The sequence below is a fragment of the Giraffa tippelskirchi genome, chromosome 4 (genome assembly GCF_054371585.1).
Source record: "Giraffa tippelskirchi isolate mGirTip1 chromosome 4, T2T-mGirTip1v1.2.pri, whole genome shotgun sequence".
Classification (NCBI taxonomy): domain Eukaryota; kingdom Metazoa; phylum Chordata; class Mammalia; order Artiodactyla; family Giraffidae; genus Giraffa; species Giraffa tippelskirchi.
In genome coordinates this window covers 68,447,210-68,456,027 of record NC_137278.1, presented here as the reverse complement: position 1 = coordinate 68,456,027, position 8,818 = coordinate 68,447,210, and positions in this window count along the sequence as shown.

Sequence of the window (8,818 nt, the reverse complement as noted above, 5' to 3'; positions counted from 1 at the left end):
ATTTGGAACCAGTCTGTTGTTCCATGCCCAGTTCTAACTGTTGCTTCCTGACTTGCATACAGGTCTCTCAAGAGGCAGGTCAGGTGGTCTGGTGTTCCTATCACTTGAAGAATTTTCCACAGTTTATTGTGATCCACACAGTCAAAGGCTTTGGCATAGCCAATAAAGCAGAAATAGATGTTTTTCTGGAACTCTCTTGCTTTTTTGATGATCCAGCATATGTTGGCAATTTGATCTCTGGTTCCTCTGCCTTTTCTAAATCCAGCCTGAACATCTGGAAGTTGATGGTTCTTGTATTGCTGAAGCCTGGTTTGGAGAATTTTGAGCATTACTTTGCTAGCGTGTGAGATGAGGGCACTTGTGTGGTAGTTTGAGCATTCTTTGGCATTGCCTTTCTTTGGGATTGGAATGAAAATTGACCTTTTCCAGTCTCATGGCCACTGCTGAGTTTTCCATATTTGCTGGCATATTGAGTGCAATTTCACAGCATCATCTTTGAGGATTTGAAATAGCTCAACTGGAATTCCATCACCTCCACTAGCTTTGTTCGTAGTGATGCTTCCTAAGGCCCACTTGACTTCACATTCCAGGATGTCTGGCTCTAGGTGAGTGATCACACCATCATGATTACCTGGGTCATAAGGATCTTTTATGTACAGTTCTTCTGTGTATTCTTGCCACCTCTTCTTAATATCTTCTGCTTCTGTTAGGTCCATACCATTTCTGTGCTTTATTGAGCCCATCTTGGCATGAAATATTTCCTTGGTATCTCTAATTTTCTTGAAGAGATCTCTAGTCCTTCACATTCTGTTGTTTTCCTCTATTTCTTTGCATTCATTACTGAGGAAGGCTTTCTTATCTCTCCTTGCTATTCTTTGGAACTCTGCATTCAAATGGGTACATCTTTCCTTTTCTCCTTTGCTTTTCACTTCCCTTCTTTTCACAGCTATTTGTAACGCCTTCTCAGACAGCCATTTTGCTTTTTGCATTTCCTTTTCTTGGGGATGGTCTTGATTCCTGTCTCCTGTACAATGTCATGAATCTCCATCCATAGTTCATCAGCACTCTGTCTATCAGATCTAGTCCCTTGAATCTATTTCTCACTTTCACTGTATAGTCAAGACGTATTTGATTTAGGTCATACTTGAATGGTCTAGTGGTTTTCTCCACTTTCTTCAATTTCAGTCTGAATTTAGCAATAAGGGGTTCATGATATGAGCCACAATCAGCTCCCATTCTTGTTTTTGCTGACTGTATAGTGCTTCTCCATCTTTGGCTGTAAAGAATATAATTAATCTGATATCGGTGTTGACCATCTGGTGATGTCCATGTGTAGAGTCTTCTCTTGTGTTGTTGGAAGAGAGTGCTTGCTCTGATCAGTGCATTCTCTTGGCAAAACTCTATTAGCCTTTGCCCTGCTTCATTCTGTACTCCAAAGGCAAATTTGCCTGTTACACCAGGTGTTTCTTGACTTCCTACTTTTGCATTCCAGTCCCCTATAATGAAAAGGACATCTTTTTTGGGTGTTAGTTCTAGAAGGTCTTGTAGGTCTTCATAGAACTGTTCAACTTCAGCTTCTTCAATGTTACTGGTCGGGGCATAGACTTGGATTACTGTGATATTGACTGATCTGCCTTGGAAATGAACAGAGGTCATTCTGTCGTTTTTGAGATTGCATCCAAGTACTGTATTTCGGACTCTTTTGTTGACTATGATGGCTACTTCATTCCTTCTAAGGGATTCCTGACCACAGTAGTAGATATAATGATCATCTGAGTTAAATCCACCCATTCCACTCCATCTTAATTCACTGATTCCTAGAATGTCGATGTTCACTCTTGTCATCTCCTGTTTGACCAGTTCCAATTTGCTCTGATTCATGGACCTAACATTCCAAGTTCCTATGCAATATTGTTCTTTACAGCATCAAACCTTGCTTCTATCACCTGTCCCTTCCACAACTGGGTGTTGTTTTTGCTCTGGCTCCATCCCTTCATTCTTTCTGGAGTTATTTCTCCAGTGATCTCCAGTAGCATATTGGGCACCTACCGACATGGAGAGTTCATCTTTCGGTGTCCTATCTTTTTGCTTTTTCATACTGTTCATGGGGTTCTCAATGCAAGAATACTGAAGTAGTTTGCCATTCCCTTCTTCAGTGGACCATATTCTGTCAGACCTCTCCACCATGACCCATCCGTCTTGGGTGGCCCCATATGGCATGGCTTAGTTTCATTGAGTTAGACAATGCTGTGATCCATGTGATCAGATTGGCTAGTTGTCTGTGATTGTAGTTTCAGTCTGTCTGCTCTCTGATCCCCTCTCTCTGTGCCTACCATCTTACTTGGGTTTCTCTTACCTTGGATGTCGGGTCTCTTCATGTATTTGAAGGCAGCAAACAAGTTTTTAATTTTCTGCCAATCAAAATTAATCAGTACTATTCTTGTCCTGAATTATTTCTTAGAATTTTTATTTTTTACACAAAAGTTCTCATTAGGTAGACCAATCCTAAAAAGGCCAGGATATTGTTTTATTCATATTTGCATTCTTTAGAAGTCTAATTCTACTCTCTTTGCTTTTGAGGGCTATTTTTAAACTTTATTTTATATATCTAAATACAATGAAAACTCTAAATAACTCAGTTCTATCCAGGAGCCATGAAATAATATCTTCTTCTTATAATGCAATCAAACAAGAAAGATTTATTTAAGCCACCAAAATATAAATATGTCAATTGCCATACTCCTAGTCTGTTCTTAGGGAACAATTGTTATTAAGTATATCCTTGTGAATCATTAAGTGACTCTCTGAGGGGGGATACAGCTCCAAATACACCAATGGCTTCTAATTGATTTGAGTGCTTTTTAAAAAATAATGAATATTAGGCTGTTCAGTCTAGGTAGATGAAAGAGACATGGAATGGTTTTCTAATTCAAGAATATTTCTGCTGATGTAGTAATTTAAATCAAATCAAATGATTTCCTTAAACAGAAAATTAATTAATACTTATAAGAATTTCTTTTCTGTAATAATTCCTGTAGCTCGTAATTGGATAAAAATAGATATAAATATGGCATTAAAGTTTCCCAGAAAAGCAGTATAAAACCATTACTTATACAAAACAAATGATTCACTTAAGAACTTAGACCCCAGTTCCACCTTACCTATCAAGTTTTTGAGATTTTACTTGTCCTTTAGATAAGGCATCATGATTTATTAATTATATAATTTTATTTGCCAAACAGTATCTGGGTTCCCTGGTGACTCAGATGGTAAAGCACCTGCCTGCAATGCAGGAGCCCCACGTTTGATCCTTGGTTGGAAAGATCCCCTGGAGAAGGGAATGGCAAGCCACTTCAGCATTCTTACCTGGGAAATTCCATGGACAGAAGAGCCTGGCGGGCTACAGTTCATGAGGTCACAAGAGTCGGCTATGACTCTGCACACATACATTGAAATTATGGAAATGGGGATTAGGGCAAATGGAAGTTGGCAAGTTTAAAACATTGTTCTCTAAGGGATATTGTACTAGACAAAATACAGTAGGTGATTCACATACAGATATTAGTACTGTGTTGCTCAGTCACTAAGTTGTGCCTGACTCTTGCAATCCCATGGACTGTAGCTTGCCAGGCTCCTCTGTCCAGTGGTATTTCCCGGGCAAGAATACTGCAGTCAGTTGCCATTTCCTTCTCTAGGGGATCATCCCGACTCAGGGATCAAACCTGCATCTCCTGCATTGGCAGCAGAATTCTTTACCACTGAGCCACCAGGGAAGCCCAAGTACTAATGGATAGTTGCAATAAAAGATATTGAAACTCAAGTAATACCTAACAGGTCATATGAAAACGGCCTTATTTAGGAAAGTAATTTGCATTTATATAAATCTTTCATCTTGTATTGTTACAGTTAATTTCAATAGGTAAACATTAAAATCAATGTTATACATCACTTTCTATTAAAGGCAGTGGAAACAGTCTTTAATTTTACATTTCAATCTAGCAATTAAATATTATATTCCAATAAATGTTTACAAATTTAGAGACTGTCCAGCCATGGAATATATAAACATATAACTAAACCTGTGAAAGATTAGTTATTTGAGATCTATTGTAGGTTTATTTGTACATTTGTTTTTCTAGTTAATAATATTTACTGGGGGAAAAAAACCCATTTTCTCAATGATTCAATTGCTCATATACAGATTTTACACTGTGTGAATGATTTCACTACCTAAATTACCATTTACTCAGTCTCTATATTTAAAAGAGAATTTTAATTTGCTACCCTATTTTGCTGCTATAAAAAAAAATCATAGTGTTGGTTATAACCTATTTTTCCAACACATATTCTGAATACTGAATGATCTTTATTTAAACACTGTGTGCAGCTGAACCATTATTTTCATTCTGAGGTTTACTTATTTAGAATAACAAGTAACACTTCTCTAAGATGATTAGCAAGTTTTGTAATATTGATCCCACTGAGACTTCACTGTTTTTTAATTTTTATTTTTTAGAGAAAGAAGCTTTAAACAATTTTTAAAGGTTACCTTCAATTTGGACTTAATACAAAATATTGGTATATTCTCTTGTGTTTTACAGTATTTTCTGGAACCTATCTTACTCTCAATAGTGTATACTTCCCATTCCCTCATCCCTATTTTGACCCTTCCCTCCACTAACCATTATTTATTTTTCTTTATATTTGTGAATCTGCTTCTTTCATGCTTTATTCACCAGTTTGTTGCATTTTTTTAGTTTCCACATATAAGCTATATCACACAGTGTTTCTTCTCTGTCTGATTTATTTAACTTAGCATAATGCTCTCAAGTCCATCCATATTGCCAAAGATAGCAATATTTTATTCTTTTTTATGACTGAGTAGTATTCTATATGTGTGTATATATTATATATATATATATATATACATACAAGTGTGTATGTATATATATATATATGTTTATATACATATATACCACAACTACTTTATCCATTTGTCTATCCACAGACACTTGAGTTATCTCCATGTCTTGGACATTGTAAACAATGCTGCTATGAGCAATGAGGTGTGTGTATCTTTTCCAATTAATGTTTCTTTTTTTAATATATACCAAGAGTGGAATTTCTAGGTCTTATGGTAATTCTGTTTTTAGTTTTTTGAGAAATCTCCATATTGTTTTTCACAGCAGCTGCACCAAATTACATTCCTACCCACAGTGTATCAGGGTTGCCTATTCTCTATATGCTCTGCTGCTGCTGCTGCTGCTAAGTCGCTTCAGTCGTGTCCGACTCTGTTCGACCCCATAGATGGCAGCCCACCAGGCTCCTTCGTCCCTGGGATTCTCCAGGCAAGAATATTGGAGAGGGTTGCCATTTCCTTCTCCAATGCATGAAAGTGAAAAGAGAAAGTGAAGTTGCTCAGTCATGTCTGACTCTTCGCGACCCCATGGGCTGCAGCCTACCAGGCTCCTCCATCCATGGGGTTTCCCAGGTAAGAGTACTGGAGTGGGGTGCCATTGCCTTCTCCCTCTATATGCTCACATTTATATATACATATATAAATATATAAATATTATAAATATTATAAATATTGTATATTTATAATATAAATATTATATATAATATTTATATAAATAAATATATATAATATAAATATTATTTATAATATATTATATATAAATATAAATATATTTATATATATAAATATATAAATTTATATATAAATACGTGTGTTCCTTTTTATGATAAACATTGTGATAGATGTGAGGTCATATATCATTGTGGTTTTGTGGTTTTGATTTGCATTTTCCTGATGACCAATGAGGATGGGTAACTTTTCATATGCCTATAAGCTATTTGCATTTCCTCTCTGAAAAAATGTCTATGACATTCTTCTGTCCATTAAAAAAAATTTTTTTTGTTGTTGCGTTGTATGAGCTGTTTAAATATGTTGTATATTAATCCCTTATCAGGCATATAATTTGCAAGTATTGTCTCCCACTCAGTGTTTCTTTTTTGTTGTTTTTTTGCTGATGGTTTCCTTAGCAGTGCAAAGCTTCTAAGTTTTGTTTTTATTAATACTCAGCATACATCTTTTATTTTTAAAATTTATTTTTATTGGAGTATAGTTACTTTGCAATGTTGTGTTAGTTTCTGCTGTCCAGCAAAGTGAATCAGTTATACATATGAAAGTGAAAGTGAAGTCTCTCAGTCGTGTTGGACTATTTGCGACCCCATGGACTATACAGTCCATGGAATTCTCCAGGTGAGATCCCTTGTCCAAGGGATCTTCCCAACTCAGGCATCGAACCCAGGTCTTCTGCATCACAGGTGAATTTTTTACCAGCTGAGCCACAAGAGAAGCCCATACATATACATACAACCCCTCTTTTTCAGATTTCCTGTTCATTTAGGTCACTAAGAGCATTCAGTAAATTCCCTGTGCTATAAAATAGATTCTCATTAGTTGTCTATTTTTTACATAGTAGTGGGTTGTCTTTTTATTTCATTCATAATTTCCTTTCTAAAACTTTTATGTTTCACTAGGCCCCATTTATTTACTTTTGCTTTTATTTCCTTTATGTTAGGAGAGGGATCCAAAAAACTATTGCTGTGATTTATGTCAAAGAGTGTTCCACCTATGTTTTCCTCTAGGTGTTTTATAGTATTCCATCTTACATCAGTTCAGTTCAGTCGCTCAGTCGTGTCCGACTCTCTGCGACCCCATGAATTGCAGCACGCCAGGCCTCTCTGTCCATCACCAACTCCTGGAGTCTACCCAAACCCATGTTCATCGAGTCGGTGATGCCATCCAACCATCTCATCCTCTGTCGTCCCCTTCTCCTCCCGCCCCCAATTCTACCCAGCATTAGGGTCTTTTCCAATGAGTCAACCCTTCGCATGAGGTGGCCAAAGTATTGGAGTTTCAGCTTCAACATCAGACCTTCCAATGAACACCCAGGATTGATCTCTTTTAGGATGGATTGATTGGATCTCCTTGCAGTCCAAGAAACTCTCAAGAGTCTTCTCCAACACCACACTTCAAAAGCATCAATTCTGCGGCGCTCAGCTTTCTTCACCGTCCAACTCTCACATCCATACATGACCACTGGAAAAACCATAGTCTTGACTAGACGGACTTTTGTTGGCAAAGTAATGTCTCTGCTTTTAAACATGCTATCTAGGTTGGCCATAACCTTCCTTCCAAGGAGTAAGCGTCTTTTAATTTCATGGCTGCAGTCACCATCAGCAGTGATTCTGGAGCCCAAAAAAGTAAAGTCTGACACTGTTTCCACTGTTTCCCCATCTATTTCCCATGGAGTGATGGGACCAGGTGCCATGATCTTAGTTTTCTGAACGTTGAGCTTTAAGCCAACTTTTTCACTCTCCTCCTTAACCTTCATCAAGAGGCTCTTTAGTTCTTCTTCACTTTCTGCCATAAGGGTGGTGTCATCCGCATATCTGAGGTTATTGATATTTCTCCTGGCAATCTTGATTCCAGCTTGTGTTTCTTCCAGCCCAGCGTTTCTCATGATGTACTCTGCATATAAGTGAAATAAGCAGGGTGACAATATACAGCCTTGGCATACTCCTTTTCCTATTTGGAACCAGTCTGTTGTTCCATGTCCAGTTCTAACTGTTGCTTCCTCAGCTGCATACAGGTTTCTCAAGAGACAGGTCAGATGGTCTGGTATTCCCATCTCTTTCTGAATTTTCCACAGTTTATTGTGATCCACACAGTCAAAGGCTTTGGCATAGTCAATAAAGCAGAAATAGATGTTTTTCTGGAACTCTCTTGCTTTTTCGATGATCCAGCGGATATTGGCAATTTGATCTCTGGTTCCTCTGCCTTTTCTAAAACCAGCTTGAACATCTGGAAGTTCATGGTTCACGTATTGCTGAAGAGTGGCTTGGAGAATTTTCAGCATTACTTTACTAGCATGTGAGATGAGTGCAATTGTGCGGTAGTTTGAGCATTCTTTGGCATTGCCTTTCTTTGGGATTGGAACGAAGACTGACCTCTTCCAGTCCTGTGGCCACTGCTGAGTTTTCCAAATTTGCTGGCATATCGAGTGCAGCACTTTCACAGCATCATCTTTGAGGATTTGAAATAGCTCAACTGGAATTCCATCACCTCCACTAGCTTTGTTCGTAGTGATGCTTTCTAAGGCCCACTTGTCTTCACATTCCAAGATGTCTGGCTCTAGGTGAGTGATCACACCATCGTGATTATCTGTGTCGTGAAGATCTTTTTTGTACAGTTCTTCTGTGTATTCTTGCCACCTCTTCTTAATATCTTCTGCTTTTGTTAGGTACATCTTACATATAGGACTTTAATCATCTTGAGTTTATTTTTGTATGGTGTTAGAGAATGTTCTAAATAATTAGCAACTTTTGAAAAATCAGTTCTGCTGAGCACTTTAATATTTTTTTAATCAAAGTTCAGGTGTTAAGTCTATGATTCTTTTCAGGTTAGTGATACCCAGCCATAATTTCTCATGGTTCATAAAATGTCTATGAACAAAATATAAAGGATCATCTTCAGTAGAGCTCACTCTGTTTCAGTGTGTCAAAATCTTCCTGTCCATCATATAGAATGACAAAAACTATTCTAAGTGTGGCTTACTACTATTTTCTGGCAAACAATTCAGGTCAATTCATGGGCAATCTGTCTTTAATAATAAACAGTATACCAATTTTTATACTCATTTGCTACTGAAAATATAAACTAGGTCTTGTCTGGAGCAAATCACTTATGTCTTCATAACTCAGTTTCTTCAACTATAAATTTACATGTGATGAATAATTTACTCATAGG